At 42.4% G+C, this 21,542-nt stretch overlaps 2 pseudogenes; one reads left to right on the top strand and one right to left on the bottom strand.

Moving 5' to 3' along the window:
• Positions 1-1,914: 1,914 nt before the first annotated feature.
• Positions 1,915-4,589, bottom strand: LOC124979338 (phospholipid scramblase family member 5-like; annotated as a pseudogene).
• A 222-nt stretch (positions 4,590-4,811) lies between these two features.
• Positions 4,812-21,542, top strand: part of LOC124979337 (polyunsaturated fatty acid lipoxygenase ALOX12-like) — a 79,182-nt pseudogene continuing 62,451 nt past the window's right edge.

The raw sequence follows: 21,542 nt of genomic DNA, 5'->3' as shown, positions 1-21,542 counted from the left end.
CTTCTACTGATTTTATAAATTTTTTCTTATATTTTTTTCAAGGGCCTGAGATGCATCATTAGGTTGTTTATGGGATCTTTCAGATTTTCATATGGAGTCACTCATAGCTATTAACTTTCTTCTTAGAACCACCTTCATAATGTCCCAGAGGTTCTAGAATGCTGTATTATTACTTAATTTTTAAATTTTTCTCCTGATTTCTTCTATCACCCATTCATCTTTCAAAAGTATGTTATTCAATCTATGTGTGTTTATATAGGATTTTTTGGTGTTGATTTCTAATTTCATTCTATTATGATCAGATAAGATGCAAGGAATTGTATTTTTTGTATTTGCTAATAGTTTTCTTGTGGACTAAAATTTGGTATATATTGAAGAAAGTTCCCTAAGCTGCTGAAAAGTAGGTGTGCTTTGCTATTGTTGTATGAAATATTATTGTATGGCCATAAAGTCCACCTTATTTATAATATTTTTAATATTATTATTTTATTATAATATTATAAATATTTAATATATATAATATTTTATAAATATTATAAAATATTTATAATATTTTGTAAGTACAAAGAGTTTTACTGAGTTTATGTCTGGATGACATATATATTAGTGAGAGAGGTGTGTTGGAATCATTCAGTATTATTGTACTGGATTCACTCTGAGTCTTTAATTCAAGTAGTGTCTGTTCAATGTAATTAGGTACACCAGCATTTGGTGCATAAATATTTGCTATCATTATATCTTCTTGTTAGATTGTTCTCTTTACCAGTATGAAGTGACTTCTTTGCTTCTTCTGATTAAATTTGTCTTGAAGTCAACTTTGTTGAATATAAGAGTAGCTACTTCTGCTTGTTTTCAGGCTCCATTCACATGGCATATTAATTTTAGTCTGTGACTGTCTTTGTCTGCAAGATGAGTATTTTGCAAACAACATATAGTTGGGTCTTGTTTTTTATTCCATTTTGCCAGTCTGTGCCATTTAATTAAAGAGTTGAGTTCATTTACATTCAATATTATTATAGAGAGATATTTATTAATTCCTGTCACTTTGATTTATTTCTAAAGTTTAATTTCATCCTGTTTCTCATTTGCCTAACTACTATTCAAAGTAGTGTTTTTGGGCTCTGGGGTTTCTTTTTTATTTCCTCTCTATAAAGTATTTCTTCAAGTATTTTATGCAGTACTGGCTTAAATTCTTTTAGTTTCTTCTTCTCTTGGAATGTTTTTGTTCATAGATTATGAAGGATAGTTTTGCTGGACATAGCAATCTTGGTTGACAGTTATTTTCTTTCAGGGTTTGAAAAACAGTTGTCCTGTATTTAAAAGTTTGTGCTAAGAAATAGGAAGAAATTTGATTGATTTGCCTCTAAATATGACCTGACATTTTTGTCTTGAGGATTTTTAAATGTTGTACTTGTTATGTATATGAGGCATTTTAATTTTAATGTATCATTGAGAGGTTCTCTTTGATCTTGTCTATTTGGGGTTCTGGATACATCCTGTCCATCTCATTCTCAAGATTTGAGAAGTTTCCTATTATTATGTCCCTGAAGAACTTATCTGTGCCATTAGCCTGCATCTCATAAACCTCTTTATTTCCAGTGATTCTTAACTTTGGTCTCTTATTGTTGTCCCAGAGTTCTTGTATTGTCTGATCATGGTAACTTATTTTCTTTTCTTTAATACTGTCTGAATGTTTAAGGCCAAACACTTTGTCTTCCAGCTCTGAGATTCTGTCTTCACCATTATCTCCTCTATTAGAAAGACCTTCTTTTTTGCCTCATTAAATTATGTTTTAATAAGTATAATAATTAACATTTTGTTCTAAAAAAGAAAAAAACAATTCAGATATGTATTTAGGCCCAAAGGATACTGAAATATATTCTGCATATTTTATTGTTTTCACCATCTTGCTTTTTATAATTCAGTTATTGAATGTTCAAAGAACATAAACTCAAGAGAAAAAAGCACCAATTATTTCTGCTTTGTCACATCTAGGTCTGCAGGAATGTGTATTCCAAAGTGTGAGCATTTGTGAAGATATTATTTACAAATCCTGACCAGTATTTCAAAACCTTACCAATTGTAAGCTTTACATTAATGGTTTTCACCTCAAAATCCACATCTCCAAAACAGTCACATATTGCACAATGATGAACCATTTTCAAAGCATCTTCTTTGTTTGCAGTTTGTATTGTGAATTTGGGTTGAAAGGGGTTTATTTCTGAGTAACATAACCAACTATACGTTTGGATTTCTAACTATCACAGGTAGCAAGGGCACCAGCAACTGTTACACATCAAGGGACTGTTTACTGTAATCACCTATTGACTTTTCTGTGATTCTCAGGGTTGAGAATTGCAGAGTGGAACAGAAAGTATGATTAAAGCAGATGATGCTTTCTTTCACTGACAAAAAAGACAAGTAAATTATTTGTCCCAAGTTAGTTTTAGTCTTATATTTTTGGAGATCTCAGTGCCAAGTATCATTCCAGAACCTCCATTTGCAGTTATATAATTAGCAGTTCTGACTTACCCCTGTAATAAGATTTATTTTTGGTTTCCTGATATTTAATTACAGTGTGTCTTGGTGTGTGTTCTTTGGTATGTATCCTGCTTGGTGATCTCTAAACTTCTTGGGAAATTCTCAGTCAAAAAAATTCTTTTCTGCTTTATTTTCTGTTTTCCTGTAGGATTCTAATTACAAATATGTTACACCATTTGATATTGTCACACAGACCTTGGATGCATTGCTTTTTTTTTTTCTTTACCTTATTTGTTTATTTGTTTGTTTCTTCCTTTCTCCCTTCCCTTTCTCTTTCCTCCTCCTCCTCCTCCTCCTCCTCCTCCTCCTCCTCCTCCTCCTCCTCCTTCTTCTTCTTCTTCTTCTTCTTCTTCTTTTCTCTCTCTCTCTCTCTCTCTCTCTCTTTCTTTTCCTTCTTTCCCTTCTCCCCTTCTCTTCTTTCATACTGGGGATTGAATGCAGGAACACTCTACAACTGAGCTACATCCTCAGTTTTTTGTTTTTTGTTTTTTGTTTTTTTTTTTTTTTGATACAGAATCTTGGTAATTTGTTCAGTCTGGCCTTGAACTTGTGATCTTCCTGTTTCAGCCTCCCAAATCACTGGAAATTATAATCATGTACCACCATACCCAGTTCTTATTTTTTTATGTTTTAGTTTGAGTAATTCCTATTGACCTATCTTCAAGTTCACTGATTTTTTTCCCTCAGTCATCATCTACTGTTGAACTAATTTTAAAGGCATTCTTTATTTCTATTAATGTCTTCTCTATTTCTAAGTATTGCTATTTGACTCTTTCTTATTCTTTCCATATCTCTGCTAAAGTTTTCCATCTGTTTATGCGTGTTATTTATGTTTTACACAGCATATTTATCACAGTTATTTTTAAATTCCCTGACAGTTCAGTCATCTGTTACTTGTTTAGTTCCTTGAGAACTCATTGTTTTTTTCTTGTTTATTTGTGTGACCTGCCTTTTGTTATTGGAAGCCAGAGACTATGTGTAGTACAGTAGAGACTAAGGTAAGTAGTTGATTTTTGTGCCTTCTCATCTGCTAAACCATTAGTTTTCATGTGCACATGTGCACATGCATGCAGTGAATCAATCTAGTCATGAGTTAGGTTGGGTGCGTTGTTATTGTTTCTTAAAATAAAACTTTATTTTGAGATAATAATGATTAACATGTAGAAATAATACAGAGAGATTGGATGTTTCCTTTACCTAGTTTCCTCCAATGGCAACACCTTCCACAGCTGTAGTACACTGTTACAATCAGGATATTAATATTGACACAGATACAGATACAGAAGATTTCCATCATCTCAAAGATCCCTCTTATGCCCTTTTATAGGCATACTGTAAAATTTTATTTATAAAAGTGTATATGAAAATTGTGTACATGTAACAAATAGATGTTATATAAATAAGACAAAATGTCCCCTGCATGTTTGCCTTATGTTTATATCTTCACAGCAGGCTGAGATCCTGCTCACAAGTTCTCTACCACCATGCTAAACTCATGTTTTTATACATCCAATTATTTAAACACAGACCCCCCTTTATTTAGCCATTTAGAATCGGCCTACTTTGCAAATCCTTAGAAACTTTACCTAATGTCTATTAGCATAAATGAGATAAACCTAAGGACCCTAAAAGATCCCAAACTGCTACTACCTTGAGTGCTCTGTCCCAGACACTCCCTCATGCTAATGAATGACGTCACCCAGAGACCTAAATCCCCTGTCCTCTGATTCCCCTTCCCCCTGGGAGTTCCCTAACCCTCCATCTGGGGAATGGCCTCCATGTTGCTGCCTTGGAAAGGTCTCATGCTGTCAGGGATTACAGCCTCCTCAGCTGCTCCTCTCTCCCAAAGCAAACCTGTCAAAGTTTGTTCAAACAAAGCTTTCTGTGTGCTGATGCCCCCTTGAGGTCCTTTCTTTTCTCTTTATCCATCCTGAAATCTCTGAAACTCCCTGCACACTCCAACTTCCTTCCTAACCTTTAGGAGGGCAATTGCAAATTTGTTCTCCCCTTAAGCCCTGGCACTCACCAACCTGTTTTCCGTTTTTCATGTTTTGTCATTTCAGGAATGCTATATAAATGGAACCCTACAATATGTAGCCTTTGGGATTGCTATTTTGTGGAGACTGGATGAGTCCCATCCCAGTTGCAACACCTCCAAGTAAACTTGCATTGGTTGCAGTTAAAAAATAAAAAAGTGAGATGTGTGAAGAGCTGATCCTGTGTAGTTAGCAAAAGTCATATCTGGGAAATGCTCCTTGCCAAATGCGAGGATGTTAACAGCCTTCACATTTGGCTCTGATGCTAACAGTTATAAGAAATTCCAGTACAATAGGCTTCCTGGGTGCAACAGGATAATAATAGCACGATGTTCCTAGCACTGTAATAGTAGGATAGCTGCAAAAATGTTTCTAGTTTGGTAACTTTTTGGTGCACAAAGAAACCTCTTGATAACTCACAAAACTTGAGCAATTTACAATGCCCCTGTAGTTTAACTTCCTGATGCAATAAAGTTACAATAAACTCTGTAATAACTCAATAAAGTTACAGAGTTAGTTTGGGGTCACTGTTCCTCCATCAAAGGACAGTGTCCCACTTGGCCTCAGCTTTGCTTAAAAATGTCTTCTTTGTCTGTGTTTTTCTCCATCTCCTGTCACCCCTACTCAAGATCCTTTGTTGATGCTGCATGGGTCGTGGCACCTTTTCCCTAGTTTCAAAATCAACACATTTCTTGCTTGTACCAGGAATGCAATGTCCTGTATACACTTTATTTAGAATGTGTCTAGGAGTTGCGTTTGCAGCAAGAAACCTTGAGGATGAGAGGATGTTCTCCCAGACCGAGAACTGCTATTACTTACTACAAAAGTGGTGAGGCCCTCAAACTCAGTGGTCCTCTCCTGTAACACAGCTCCTCTAGGCCCATCTGTGTCACCCCATGGAACTTGCAGGCAGGAGGAGCTGATGTGAACATGAAGTGATTGGCATTACTTTTCTGTAAATAATTAAATCCTTTTTCTCTGAACCAAGAGTCTTGTGTCTTTTGTCAGCCTCTTCCAACTGGTAATGGGCTAACACATTAGTGAATCCATTAGCTTATAAGTAGGTAAAATCTCAGCCCCTTCCACCCACCTAATTGTTCACACTTCGTACCCACAATCTTGGTAAAAAGATTGTGTTGAAGATGCTGGGAAAGAACATTTTGATACCATGTTATAACCTTTTTGGAAAACAAATTTATAATATGAGCATAAAATGTAGGGATACCATATTACTCAGTAATCCCATTTTTGAGAGCCTATAATATAAAAGTGCTGCATATCCAGAATGTATATGTGAAAATATATGTGTGTGTGCATGGACACACTCAAACACACACACACACACACACACACACACACACACAGTGCTTTAAAGATTTCATCATGGTTCTAACTACTAATAACACCATAAAGATCCATCAAGAGAATCCTAAAAGTTAGTGAAAAGAACGATGAGATCCTACCTAATGGTCTGACTATTTCTGTCATGGAGTTATCCCCCATCAAGGATTATTTTTGTATCATGTCCTGCAAAATGCAAGTTCCAAGAAAAAAAATTTAATGTTACCTCATGTTTATGGGAGAAATCATCAAAACAACATATTAGTAATTCTATTAATAGGAAGGAGTGGAAATAAGGAGTCAAAATGGACTACTGACATTAATGACTTCACTTGGGGTGGGTATCGAGGATAGAAAATAAAAGGAGAAAATAAAAAATCATCTACTTTCTAAGTGGATCAACATATAAAATCATATTACAGTGAAAACTATCATTTCCCCCTGAATTCTTCATTGTCCCTCAAAAGGAGCCTTCCCCTACCAACAAGGCCAATCCCAACACCCTGCCACAGGCAGACCTGGTAGAGAAAGGAAGGTGGGTACAGTTGATAGGAGAACGAGGTAAGGCTGTAAAGAACAGACATTGGCACCCTCTATCCTTTCAAAAATGCTGACCTATGCTACTCAGTGTCAAAACAGGAGGGGAAGAAGAGAGGCCTGGAAAGAAACTCCAGTGGATTCGCCCTGTCCCCACTCCCCTTCTTCATGCCCACTTACTTTGCCCCTCACCATCCTCATAGCCCCTCTTCTCCAAAGAGAGGAGCAGCCATTTCCACCGCCACACAGGAATAATTGCCTGCCTGGTTCGGGGACCTGAAACACCCCAATCCTACAGTGAACGGACACCCAAAACCCTGCTTTACTAAACTGGGAACTGGTCCTGCGGCAACGCATTGAAAACAGGACTTTCCCAAGGTCTACTAACAGACAAGCTATTCCTGAGGCAGCAGGACAGGGACTCCATAGGCCACTACCGCATCTGCGTGGCCACCAGGGCCTGGATTTTCTCAGGGTCGCACAACTGCCTACTGCTGTGCCTGGTCGGGCGCACCAAGAGACAGAGCTGGAGCTGCAGCTGCGACCCAGGCGGGGCGAGGTCAGCGGGTGGGAGCCGGGATGCCAGCCATCAGCTAGGTTAGGATCTCAGATCAAGGAGTGCGAGCAGCAGGAGGCTGGGGGCGAGTTACAGCGTGACAACTCGGACAGCATTGGGAGAAAGAGGGTTTGCGGAGAGGTGGGTAGTGTCAGAATTCCGGGTTAGGCTCAACCTCCTTCTTTTCTCCCACCCTGGTCCTGGCGGCCTCCAACTCCTCCAAATTGCCCCAGAGTCAGTGAAACTATACCACCAGCTGTCAGCCCTGAAGCTCCTCCAAGCATGATCCTGGTGACAGCTCAGTGAAAGATGATGCTCCACCCGCAGTTCAAGTCACTGCTGGCAGCGCACTGCAGACCCCTGCTTGCTTGAGCTGAAGTGGGGCGTAACCGAGACCCCTGGGACAGGTCGCGTAGGGGAGGGAGGGAGGTGATGCTGTCTTCCGAGGCCCGGATAAACTGAGGTTTCACAAAGGGTTGCCTCAGCGCTCAAAACGACCTCTCCGGGTGCCTTGTGCTAAGTCTGGCTGGTCGGGTCCCCACAGGAAGAGAGGTTATTCTGGACGTTCCAGAGGATCTAGGGCCGCTGCAGTTCGCGAAGCTGCGCAAACAGCACCCACTGGTGGACGGCGCGTGGTTCTGCGAGCGCATCACAGTGCACAGTCCCGGAACCCGCATAGAGACCACGTTCCGTGCTACCACAGGCGTCCTGAGCCAGCACGAGGGCACTGGTGAGCCGGCATCGTTGGGGAAGTGGGAGCAAGGCCTCCTCAGGAAGTGCTGGGGGCGCCGGCGATGCAGGATGGGATTGAGGAAGGTCAGTGATGCTTAGAGAAAGGATGGACCTAGAGGCACGTGAAGTATAGGGATTCCGGGATGCACGACATAAAACGGGAAGAAGTTATGAAGTCCCAAAGTTTTACCCAGAATAAGTGACGCTGCTAGAGAGGCTGGAGAGAGATAAGTGATCTGGAGACTCTGTCTTCCACAAAGGTGAGGATAAGGAGTGGGAGATGCAGCAATGAAGGAAAAAGAAAAGCAATGTAAGAGTAGAGGATATCTCTACGTTAGGGCAGCAGCAGGTAAGGGACCCATGAAATAGAGGAGCTCAGTAACTTGTGATCAGGAGACAGCTACGGAAACAAATGACAACTATGTTGCAGAGCTGGTTTGGGTGGGATAACAGGGAATACAACCGTGATGAGCGGAGATAATGGCAGAAGGTGGGGATTAACGAAGACTGCAAATGCTGAAATTGTTACCATGCAACAAAAGGAGAAGAAAGATAGGGACACAATTAGGAATATGGACATGGTAAGAATGGAAACATGAAATATGTGCTTCTGAGGAGCAAGTCGAGATAAGTACACGTGAGAACAGGAACAAGTTAGGTTTATATAAACTACAGAATGGTGAGGCTGGTAGACTCTTGGGACCTTTTGTTCTCATAGGTAAGATAAGAGGTTGAAGGTAATATGCACAGAAATTCTTGCCATCAGAAACAGGTGTGGGTGGAGATGGAGAAGGGTAGGGTTTGTAAGTAGAGCTAACATGAAGTATGTCATTTGGAAACAGGGGAAGGTGTGGACAAGGGAAGGCCAGGACAGGTGAAATGAATCGAAGTAATATGTGATAATGTAGGACATGTAGGTGTGGACGTGACAGGAGATTAAGTACAGGATTCATTGATGATGATAAGTAGGGATTGGTAGGAGAATATGAATTAAAGAAGAAGACAGTGTGGTAAACATGAGATATTTGCTTCAGAAAAAATTTCACTGAGATTGGTGGAAATAAGGAATAAGGTATGAACAAAAATTGGATAAATGATGTCAGAGGTAAATCAGGAGAGGGGCCAAATTAAAAGGTGAGAGTATGTTGCAATAGAATAAAGTATGGAGATGAGAACAAACCAAGAATGGCACTCGTTGGGACAAAGTTGTATGGTTTATCATCTCCCTAGCTCGCCTGGCAAGAGACAATACCTTGGACATCTTCCAGAAGCATAGAGAAAAGGAACAGGAGGAAAGACAGCAGACCTACCGGTGAACACCCACCCTTATACCCCCACCCAATTGGCTCACATCTTCCTAGCTCTTGTTCTATTCGTGCCCCTATTTCTTCCCTTACTCTTCCCCATCTGCCAGTTGGGGTATCTGGAAGGAAGGGTTACCCCTGAAAATAGCTGCAGACACAGAGAATGATCTGCCCCCAGACATGAGATTCCACAAGGGGAAGAGGCTGGACTATGAATGGACAGCAAACATAGGGTGAGGAGAAGGTGGAATGGAGCGGGGCCTCCTGGACCCTAAATCAGGAGGGATTTGGTCAGTTGATTGTTTCCTCTGATGCTGTCCTAGGGCTTGGGTGGTGGTTTTCAAATGTGTTTACACTCTGCTGACATCCAGGACCTGCCTGGAAGATTTTTATCAGATATTTTGGGGCCAGAAGAGCACCCTGGCTATTCAATGTTCCCCCAGGCCTCCATGACCCCTTTTGTTTTCCTAACTCATCTACTGCACTTGAGAGTCCCCCATATCTTCTTGCCAGATGAGAAGGAATTATAACTCATCATCTCAGAGAGGCCTGAAGATGAAAACATGAGGGCTAGGCAGGGTGTGATCATATGCCTGAATTCCTGGAATAGAACCTGCAAGAGAGGAATATCCAGGTAACTATCCTTCCTCCCATGCTCCATCCCCACCCCACAGAGAAGGTTCATAAGTGCTGGCAAGAGGATGAACTTTTTGGCTACCAGTTCCTCAATGGCACCATCCCCATGCTGCTGAGATGCTCTACCTCTCTGCCCTCCAGGCTGGTGCTTTCCCCAGGGACGGAGGAGCTTGGTGCCCAGTTGGAGAAAGAACTCCAGGTACTTCATCCCATACTCAGTTGTTATCTCCTTGGCACTGTGGCCCAGAGAGGTAGTGAGGTTGAGAACCCAAATGTGTGTCAGAGGGAGGAGCACTATCTTAATCTGCTGTCCTTGGTGCACAGGGCTGTGCTGGAAAATCTAAGAGGATAAAATATGTAGGGAAAAACATTTGATGCTGGTGAGAGTCAAATACAGATAGCAAGTATTTGGGACATGAAGGGAAACCGGTCCTGGGTATCTGAACAAAGGGAGAACTTAGTATGCCTGCGGTGCCCGTAGATTGGACAGGGGTGGTCCTAAGCCACCTCTGCACAATGAAGGGTCTGTTCCTGGGGAACCTTCCTTCACTGGGCCTCTTGCCTCACAGTAAAATGAGATGATTTGGACTAAGTGTTCTTGATGCTTCCTCTGGTTCTGCTACTCCGGTGACAATAGTAATGTAAGATAATGGAATGTCTTTATATTTCTTTTCTTTGCCCTGACACTGCAGGGGCAGACTTCCAATCCTGCCCACGTATATGTTTCTCCTTTCCCCAGAATGGTTCCCTGTTTGAGGCTGACTTCATCTTGCTGGGTGGAATTCCAAGCAGTGTGATCCAAGGAGAGAAGCAGTACCTGGCTGCTCCCCTTGTCATGCTGAAGATGGAACCCAATGGGAAGCTGCTACCTATGGTCATCCAGGTGGGGTACCCTGAGCTTCTCACTCCTAACACTGTTCTCTGTTCATCTTACCTGCTGCCCAAGGACAGAGACCCCTAGCCCCTGCTTTCTTTCCATCCCCACCCCAGCCTCATTCCATGAGAACTATCTTCATATCTAATCTCTCCTTTCTAGTTTTCAGATTAGTCACTACACACCTGGGCGTACATGTCTGAGAATCACAATGGCCTGTCTTGGTTTTCATCCTGAAGTTACTCGATCTCTTTTGATCTTTGAATCCAGTGAACATCCCTTCTTTCTTAAACATCTCTTCTCCCTTAATATTTTCACTCCCATTTGCACAGCCATTGATACTTACTGTCAATTTCTCACTTTCACCTTCTTTTTTCCATTCTATTACCCATCCCATTTGCCACAAACCTCTGTTAGGACCTCCACACCAGACTCCCTGCTTCCATTTCACCCACATTCACACAAACTATCATGACACTTACAAGGTGCCATGGCTAGTGACAGGCAGTGTGGAACTATCCTAATTCCTCCTACTTTGTTTTAACTTCCTCAGAGGCAACTGCTTGACTTCAGTCATTTCTGTTTCCCTCAGAATACTGAGCATGGTGTCTTCCACGTGGCAAATGGTTAATGTAGGCTGGATTCCTCTTTCTTCTAGCTCCAGCCTCCCACCTCCTGCTCTCCCACCCCAACACTGTTCCTGCCCTCAGATCCTCCACTTGCCTTGCTCCTGGCCAAGTCTTGGGTTCAAAATTCAGATTTCCAACTGTGTGAGCTCCAATATCATTTGCTGAAAACTCACCTGCTGGGTGGGTCATTGCAGTTGCCACCATGAGGTGCCTCCCAGGACAGCACCCTGTCTTCAAGGTACAGATTCTTACCATCCAGGTCCCATCTTGTACCTCAGAGAGAGAAAATAGCCAAACAGTTATGTGGGAATTAAAAGCCTAAGTCTTCAAGATGAGACCATGACATAGATGCTTTGCACTCAACAAGTATAGATATGGTGTCACAGCACAGTCTTCATAGTGTCCTATTAAAAAAGGAGGGGAAAAGAGACATAACTATTGCAAGACCTTGACCTTGATTTTATTTTAATGCTTAAAATAAATAAATAAACCTTTTTTTTTTTTTTGAGGTGGGTACCAGGGATTGAACTCAGGGGCACTTGACCACTGAGCCACATCTCCAGACCCATTTTGTATTTTATTTAGAGATAGGGTCTCACTGAGTTGCTTAGTGCCTTGCTGTTGCTGAGGCTGGCTTTGAACTCATGATCCTCCTACCTCAGCCCCCTAATCCATTGGGATTACAAGTGGGTGTCACCACACCCAGCTTAAATTCTTTTTATTTTGAGATAATTTTAGATATACATGAGTTTAGAAATAATACAGAGATATCTCATCTGCCCTATAAAGTCAAATACTTTGCATTAATTAAGCACACATTGTAAATGAGTTCTCTGAAATTCTCTGGCAATGGGTCAGGAATAGAGTAGGAATATAATTTGTTAAAGCAAAGTGTTACTTCTGCCTTAGGAGATTTATCTTTTGTGTGGAAAGGCAGACAACAATTTCTGGAATTAGACAAAGAGAGGTGCTATAGTATTGATGGAGATGTTCCACCATAACTGAGGTAGTCAGATAAGCAGAAGACCAAAGGGCAAACAGTCAAAGAGAACAGCAGGAGAGCAGAGCCTGACAGGTCACTTGAACCTGCCCAAGAGTGAGGTGGATAAAGAACTGCATTTGCAGGGTGGTTTCAGGAGAGAGACATGCTCTTAAGACATGTGACTTGGGGCTGGGGCAGGAGGATTGCAAGATCAAGGCCAGATTCAGACCTTGTCTCAAACTAGAAATTAAAAGGACTGGGGACATCACTCAGTGATGCAGCACCCAGGTTCAATCCCCAATACAAAAACAAAAACAAAAAAAAACTGATTTGTATTGCTGCTGGGAGTTCCCACCCCAACCCTAATCTTGGCTGTAGTCATTTTGGTTTCTGGGGTTACAAAGGCAAAGTAATTACTAATATAGTTCACAGGATCTTGTATTTGACAATCTTATGACATTTGCATCACCATGTTCTGTCTAACTTGAATTATTTAAGTACATTTTTACACTTTAACATACCTATTTACTAGGTTGGTTCCCTCCATTTGTCACTACCATCAGTATAACAATCTCATCCATGGCAAACAACTGCATTGTTGTCAGGACCCACTAGAGGTGTCATTAAAGGTCACATGGGCAGGATTTGCATTCAGATTGCCAGCATCTGAGTACTGAATCTTGACCTCAGTACTTACTCAGATGTGTGCTTTGGGGTCCTCATCTCTAAATGGAGATAACAGGGTTAGGGTTGGGGTTGGGGTTGTTAAGGTATTAAATGACAAAATGTGGTGTCACAGAAAAGTGATGATTTTGTTCTATTCTTTTGGTTATCATAATTAATTATCAGCCTCCTCTACATTACTGTTAAGGACTCTTATTTGGGTTCTTTATTCCATTATTTTGGAGGTCTTATGTTTTCTGTGATGTCACCATCCCTCCACGAATTTCCTAAAAGACCAGTATGAGGGGCCTTGATGCCTTAACACCAGGAGTATCACGTCAGTCTTTCCCTTGGTCCAGCATCAAACAACCCAAATGCCACAAACTGTGAATCTGATTTGTCAATCAGGTTATAATGGGGAAAAATCCACTTAGCATAAAAATAATCATATGTCAGGGACAGGTGGCCTTCATGAAGAGATATATAGTGCCTAATTAGGAATGGGGACAGATTTGATGGTTTAAACAGGTAGCTTGATGTAGTATCTCTAATCCTTACTGATGGATCAGACCTTAAAAAAAAAAAAAAAGGAAAATGATGAGTAGTTGGAGGTGTGGTTTTTGAAATGAGCACAGGCTCGTTTAAGGTATTATGATGTGAAGGGTAGAGGAAGTTCACAGTTATTCCAAAAGTTAAGGGGCAGACTATGATCAAGGTGAATATAATAAAGACAATGATCCCAAGGACTTATGTGTGCCAGGCAGTGTTCCAAATCTGCAGCTCACTCACATGTGGAAGCAGCACTGCAGCACCTGAGATACGACACCATGTCATGACCCTGGTAACCGAAGAAGAGATTGACAGAGGATGCATTATGTTGCTCAAGTTTCAAGGTAGTAGTGAAATGTGTACCCAAACCCTATTCAGTGTGGCTCCAAAGGTCAACTGTCATGGAAGTTGGAGGATATGGGAATGAGTGATCAGAGAAGCAGGAGACCAGACTGTCAAGGTAGCCGCAGGGACAAAAGCATCAGGAGGAGAACAGGACACCATGCTGGGTGCCAGACCTTACAAGAAAGGACCCAAGTATGGTGTCCATTAACCATCCCTCCAATCTCCTCCACCCCAGCTCCTGACACCTCATGTCCATGACACTATGGAAATGAACACCTGGGGCCAGATCCAGTTTGACTCAGATGAAGGAATATTTGCAAAGGTAAAGAGAAAACTGAACATGGGGCCACCTGATCATCCATCCCTCTATGACTTCTTGCCATTCTCAAGACCCCAGACCAACCTGTGCAAATGTCCTGATCCTTAAGCCCATGAGCCTTGTAAGGGAAATATAGATGACTGTAAATCTGAACAACCCTTATGTAATCCCTTATGTAATAGTCGATTATTCTTTTTTTTTAATTTATTTTTATTGTAAACAAATGGGATACATGTTGTTTCTGTTTGTACATGGAGTAACAGCATACCATTTGCATAATCATACATTTACATAGGGTAATGATGTTTGATTCATTCCATTATTTTTTCCTTCCCCCCCACCCCTCTCACCTCTCTTTTCCCTCTATACAGTCCCTCCTTCCTCCATTCTTGTCCCCCTCCCACCCCCCATTATGTGTGATCATCCGCTTAACAGTGAGATCATTCGTCTTTAGGATTTTTGAGATTGGCTTATCTCATTTAACATGATATTCTCCAATTTCATCCATTTGCCTGCAAATGCCATAATTTTATTATTCTTTATAGCTCAGTAATATTCCATTGTATGTATGTGTATATATATATATATATATATATATATATATATATATATATATATCACAGTTTCTTTATTCATTCATCAATTGAAGGGCATCTAGGTTGGTTCCACAGTATGACTATTGTGAATTGAGCAGCTATGAACATTGATGTGGCTGTATCTCTGTAGTATGCTGATTTTAAGTCCTTTGGGTAGAGGCCGAGGAGTGGGACTGCTGGGTCAAATGGTAGGTCCATTCCAAGTTTTCTAAGGAATTTCCACACTGCTTTCCAGAGTGACTGCACTAATTTGCAGCCCCACCAGCAATGTATGAGTGTACCTTTTTCCCCACATCCTCGCCAACACCTATTGTTGCTTGTATTCTTGATAATTGCCATTCTAATTGGGGTGAGATGGAATCTTAGTGTAGTTTTGATTTGCATTTCTCTTATTACTAAAGATGGTGAACATTTTTTCATATGTTTGTTGATTGCTTATAGATCTTCTTCTGTGAAGTGTGTGTTCATATCCTTAGCCCATTTGTTGATTGGGTTATTTGCATTTTTCGTGTAGAGTTTTTTGAGTTCTTTATAGATTCTGGAGATTAGTGCTCTATCTGAAGTATGAATGGCAAAGATATTCTCCCACTCTGTAGGCTCTCTCTTCACATTGCTGATAGTTTCCTTTGCTGAGAGAAAGCTTTTTAGTTTGAATCTATCCCAGTTATTGATTCTTGCTTTTATTTCTTGTGCTGTGGGAGTCCTGTTAAGGAAGTCTGATCCTAAGCCAACAGTTGAAGATTTGGACCTACTTTTTCTTCTATAAGATGCAGGGTCTCTGCTCTGATTTCAAGGTCCTTGATCCATCGTGAGTTGATTTTTGTGCAGGGTGAGAGATAGGGGTTTAGTTTCATTCTGTTGCATATGGATTTCCAGTTTTCCCAGCACCATTTGTTGAAGAGGCTATCTTTTCTCCATTGCATATTTTTGGCACCTTTGTCTAGTATTAGAAAATTGTATTTATTTGGGTTTGTGTACGTGTCCTCTATTCTGTACCAGTGATCTACCTGTGTATTTTGGTGCCAATACCATGCTGTTTTTGTTACTATTGCTTTGTAGTGTAGTTGAAGTTCTGGTATTGTGATACCTCCTACATCATTCTTCCTGCTAAGGATTGCTTTAGCTATTCTGGGTTTCTTAGTCTTCCAGATGAATTTAATGATTGCTTGTTCTATTTCTGTAAGGTACGTCATTGGGATTTTAATTGGAATTGCATTGAATCTGTATAGCACTTTTGGTAGTATGGCCATTTTGACAATATTAATTCTGCCTATCCAAGAACATGGGAGAGCTTTCCATCTTCTAAGGTCTTCCTCAATTTCTTTCTTCAATGTTTTGTAGTTTTCATTGTAGAGATCTTTTACCTCTCTGGTTAGGTTGATTCCCAAGTTTTTTTTTTTTTTTTTTTTTTTTTGAGGCTATTGCAAATGGGGTTGTTTTCCTCATTTCCCTTTCAGTTGTTTCGTCATTTGCATATAAAAATGCTTTAGATTTATGCGTGTTGATTTTATAGCCTGCTATTTTGCTGAATTCATTGATGAGGTCTAGAAGTTTTCTGGAGGAGGTTTTTGGATCCTCTAAATATATAATCATGTCATCCGCAAATAGTGACAGCTTACATTCCTCTTTTCCTATTCGTATCCCTTTAATTTCTTTGGTCTGCCTAATTGGCTAGAGTTTCGAGGACAATGTTGAATAGAAGTGGTGAAAGAGGACATCCCTGTCTTGTTCCTCTTTTTAAAGGGAATGGTTTCAGTTTTTCTCCATTAAGAATAATAGTCTATTATTCTGTTCCCCAATCCCTTTTGACTCTCTCAACCTAGGCAGTGAGCACAGGTGGAGGTGGTCATATAGATTTTCCCTGGTGGGCAATGACTCAGCTGACCTATTGCTCCCTCTGTCCTCCTGATGACCTGGGTAACTGGGGCCTGCTGGGAATCCCAAGTGCTCTCTATGCTCATGATGCCTTACGGCTCTGGGAGATCATTGCCCGGTGGGTGAGATATAGCTAAGAAATGTGGGGGAGGGAGAAGGAGGGTGTGGTTCTGGCCTGAGGTCATCATGGAGCAAAACCAAAGGACTGAATCCAAGGGAGAGATGAAGAAGAGTGAGGAGAAAGTGGGTGAAGTCTGCCAGCAAAAAGGGTAGGAGAGAGGCAGGTAATAGAGGTGAGGAGAGCTGTGAGTGGGTGAACCACGGGTTCTGGTGGCATCAGGATTATGTTAAGAAGAGTGACTAGCAACCATGTTCAGTGTAGGGAATTCCTGGAACTATTGACTTATGAATTCCTTTACACAGTTGTGTCATAAACCTGGGGAATGTCCCAAAAGGCAAGTCTCCTAGGACCTGACCCAGGTATAGTCAACTGGGAAGAGGCCAGATTAGAGAAGTAGAGGTCAGAGGCTGGAGTTTTCTGCCATCAGAAAGCTCAGCTCCCTTCTCTGGTCAGGTACATGGAGGGGATCGTCCACCTCTTCTACCAGAGGGATGATGTTGTGAGGGGTGATCTTGAGCTGCAGGCCTGGTGTCAGGAGGTCATGGAGGTGGGGCTGTGCCAGGCCCAGGACAGAGGTAAGATCCATCTCAGAGACAGGAGCTTCTTGGAGACTCTGCCAGAGCCTCTTCCCAGATCTTCCCTTCTGGGACAAAATCCCAACTTCTTGTTACACCTTTCCCTCCACATATAGCCTGCTAAGTCTCAGAACAATTTTAGATCCCCAGGATTGTCTTCTCAGAGACACTGGTCATCAATGCTACTCCTGGCCCCACCCCAGTCACAGATACCCATAACCTGCCATGTTCTGGGAACCAACCAGGCCAGAGCCTGAAGCCAGAATTGGGGACAGGCAGTTAGTGTAGAAATAGGAAATCGGGTCAGATCGAGAAAATAGAGGCCATCAAGCCATCCGCCTCTGGAAGTTGGAGACTGCCATGGGAGAATGGAATATCAAGGACATGCAGAACCCATTGATAACCAGATTTACCTGCCCTTGCCAGAGACTGCAGGCAAGAAGGTGCTAATCAATGCCCCCTGGGCCCTTGCCTGTCTGAGACACCTTGACCCTCCCTCTGCCCCATCCCTTTTCGCTTTTTACATTTCAAAACCAGGCCTAATCCCGCAGGCAGGAAGGGAAGAGATAAGGGGAAAGAATGGGAGAATGAAACCCATAAAAAGAACGAGATTTGCTCATCCCACGGATTCCGCCTTTGGGTCCCCTTCTTCCACCCGGGAGAAGTCTGCTTTTCCTTTTCTTTAATAAAGCTGCATTTTCCACTCTACATTTGCCTCAGCGTGCTTCTCCGGCGTTATACTTCAACACCTGAGGAAGCAGGACTCGTCACCGGTAAACAGCGGTATCAGATTTGGAGGTCCCACCGAGATCTACGCCGAGGTAAGTGAGCTTTTCTCTTCACGCACCCCAATCTGTCCGAGGTGCATCTTTCTGTCTCTTTCTTTCTGGAGGGCAAAATGGGCACCCGTCGGCTACTTAAATGCAACTAGTGCAGCCGCCATTCTTAAGACTCGGGTGAGAGGTTTCTCGGCTCAGGCAAGTTTCCAATCCCCTGCTCTGCAGGCACGTTGGGGCTCTGCTGAAGCCATTTCCTACTTTTCTGTCCAGGCCCGGAGCGCAATTGCCGTGAGTACACAGTGTCCCTAGTCCTGATCTGCCCAGGATGCGTGGAGGCGGAGGAAAGGTTGGAGCAACTGCGGGGTTCTCGGCCCGGGCTACTCTCGGGTGGATCCCAAAGGTTCCTTCTCTGGACTCTCCCTCCCGACAGCCCTAAGGGGTATCCAAGGTGATCAGTAGACAAACAGCACCGAGGGAAAGCGCCAATTACATTTGCCTCCGTATGGGCCGCGCAGCACACCGCACACATCCATTCCCTCCTGGATGTTTTCCCTTCGCTCGCCGATCAGACATTAAACATTCAGATAGTAGGATCATAGGAAAATCAATAGGAAAGTACTCAGGTTATCTTTGTTTGCATATTTAGCCTTTGTTAGTTTGTTTAAAGTTTTCCTGTGCTTAAAGGTGCTCAGTGTGTTCTAAGCTGCAAGGAGGATGTATACTTTAATTCAACCCCTCCCTTGAATCCCTCAGAGAACAGGGTATTATATGTCTAACAATCAATAGGTGTCCCCCTCACCCTTTGGAGATCCCTTTAGTCTACAAAATAGGCAAGAAGATGTACAATTCTTCTTTTGTTGTAGGAATTTATAGTGGCAGGGAGGAAAGCAGTAATGCCCTTAAGTCTGAATCCTCCAAGGGTCTCTAGCACAGGGCAAACTAGAGCCCCAGCACTTTGCCAAAGGAGGCCAGAAATACTTTGGCAAAGCCAGGTAGTGAGAGACGGGTTTTCTGGACCGGATTGAAGCTCAAACTTAGGGAGATGTCCCTGCACATAGTCTCCGGCGCGGGCGCCTGAGGTCTATTTTTCTTTTCTTCCACTTAGATGGGAGCTTCACTCTCAACAGTATTGCCAGGTTCACCACTAGCCTGCATACTGAAAAACTGGGACAAATTTGACCCACAGACACTCAAGAAAAAGCACCTCATTTTCTTCTGCCACCAGGCCTGGCCTCAATACAAACTCTCTGATGGAGAATCTTGGCCGCCAGAGGGAAGTACAAATTTTAATACCATTTTACAGCTTGATAGATTTTGCAAAAGGGAAGGAAAATGGTGTGAGGTACCTTATGTTCAGATCTTCTTTATTCTAAGGGAAAACCCCAAATTATGCCAACAATGTAAAATAGATTCAGCCAGAACCACTACTCTAAAGGAAGAAAGCCTTAAAGAGTCACCTACTGAGGGAAAGGAATTTTCTGCTAAAGTCCATCAGCAGGCCTCCTGTCCTCCATACCCTGGTCCTTCTCCATCTGCCCCAATGGACAGATCAAATGTACTACCTCTCCAGGAGATGCCGGGAGGAGAATTTGGACCAATTAAAGTATACAACCCCTTCTCCCTCCAAGACCTAAGACAGATAAAAACAGACCTAGGGAAATTTTCAGAAGATCCAGATAAATATATTGAGGTGTTTCAAAACCTATGCCAGGTGTTTGACCTCACCTGGAAAGATATTATCCTGTTACTTAACCAGACTTTAACCTCCAATGAGAAGGAAGCCACCCTGAAAGCAGCTGAACAATTTGGGGATGACCTACACCTTGCTCATGCCCCAGGAGCCCAAACTAGATCTAAACCCAACTATCCATCGGGAGCACAGGCAGTTCCAAGAAATGACCCCGACTGGGACCCAAACGATGAACAGGATGCTTGGAAGATCAGACACTTCCAGATGTTAGTCCTTGAGGCCCTTAGGAGAATCAAACAGAAGCCTATTAACTATTCTAAGGTTTCTGAAATTACACAAGGTCCCGAAGAAAGCCCGGCTATTTTCATGGAGAAACTCAGGGAGGCAATAAGAAAACACACCACCGTGGATCCTGAATCCACAGAGGGCCATTTACTTTTAAAGGACAAATTTATCATTCAGTCGGCCCCAGACATTCGGAGGAAATTACAAAAATTGGCATATGGCCCTGATCAATCCTTAGATGATATCCTCCAACTTGCAACTTCCGTTTTTTATAATCGAGATGTAGAGGAAAAGAAGGAAAAAGAGTGTAGAGACAGAAGAAAAACTGAAGCGCTGGTCTTAGCCCTAAGAGGAGTTAGCTTCCCGGGTGATGAAGAAAGAAAACGGAATGTACCTCAGGCCACAAAAGGGATTTGTTTCCGTTGTGGAAAGGAGGGACATTTCAGACAGGAATGTCCCCAAGCCAAACGGCCACCACCAAAGCCCTGCCCCAAGTGTCAAGGCAACCATTGGAAAAGTGACTGTCCTCAGGGGCGTAGGTCCTCGAGGCCAGACTCTTCCACACAGGCCTGACGGGGCCCGGGGCCAATTCTAATGGCTCCCGTAACTCCTATCACTATGCATGAGCCCCGGGTATGCTTCTCCGTAGGGAGCCAAGAGGTCAACTTCCTCTTAGATACTGGCGCTAGTTTTTCAGTGCTCACCTCTTATCCTGGACCTCTCTCCTCTAATACTATAACGGTGCAAGGGGTGTCTGGACGGCCTATTACCAGAAAGTTTACTCCCCCACTGAGTTGTGAGTGGGATGGGATGATGTTTTCTCATGCATTCCTGATAGTGCCAGAATGCCCTACCCCTCTATTGGGAAGGGATTTACTTTCAAAACTTCAGACTTCCATTACAATGAATTTGGGACCACAAGGATCATTATGTTTACCTCTACTAGAATGTGATATAAACCCTGAGGTATGGGCCACTGAAGGCAAGATTGGACGGGCAAAAAGAGCAATCCCAGTTAAAATAGTCTTAAAGGATCCCTCTGTCTTTCCACATCAGAGACAATACCCGCTACGCCCAGAAGCAAAAAAGGGCTTATTAAAAATCATCCAGAACCTCAAACAGCAGAAACTTTTAGTACCTTGTAACAGCCCATGCAATACACCAATTTTGGGAGTTCAAAAATCAAATGGGGAATGGCGTTTAGTCCAAGACCTCAGAATAATTAATGAAGCAGTTGTTCCCCTCCACCCAGTAGTTCCTAATCCATATACTCTGCTATCTGAGATTCCAGCAACTGCCGCTTGGTTTACTGTGTTAGATTTAAAAGATGCCTTCTTTTGCATACCTCTGGATTCTCAGTCTCAGTATCTGTTTGCCTTTGAGGAACCAGATAGTGGATCTCAACTAACCTGGTCAGTACTCCCCCAAGGATTTAGAGATAGCCCCCACCTATTTGGACAAACTCTAGCTAAGGACTTAGCAGAATTCAAAGATAAGACAACTGCAATTGTTCTCCAATATGTGGATGACATCCTGTTATGCGCCTCCACCCAGGAGGAATGTCAAAAAGCTACTAC

This window comes from Sciurus carolinensis, chromosome 3 (genome assembly GCF_902686445.1).
Source record: "Sciurus carolinensis chromosome 3, mSciCar1.2, whole genome shotgun sequence".
Classification (NCBI taxonomy): domain Eukaryota; kingdom Metazoa; phylum Chordata; class Mammalia; order Rodentia; family Sciuridae; genus Sciurus; species Sciurus carolinensis.
This window is presented reverse-complemented; position numbering and strand designations above follow the sequence as displayed.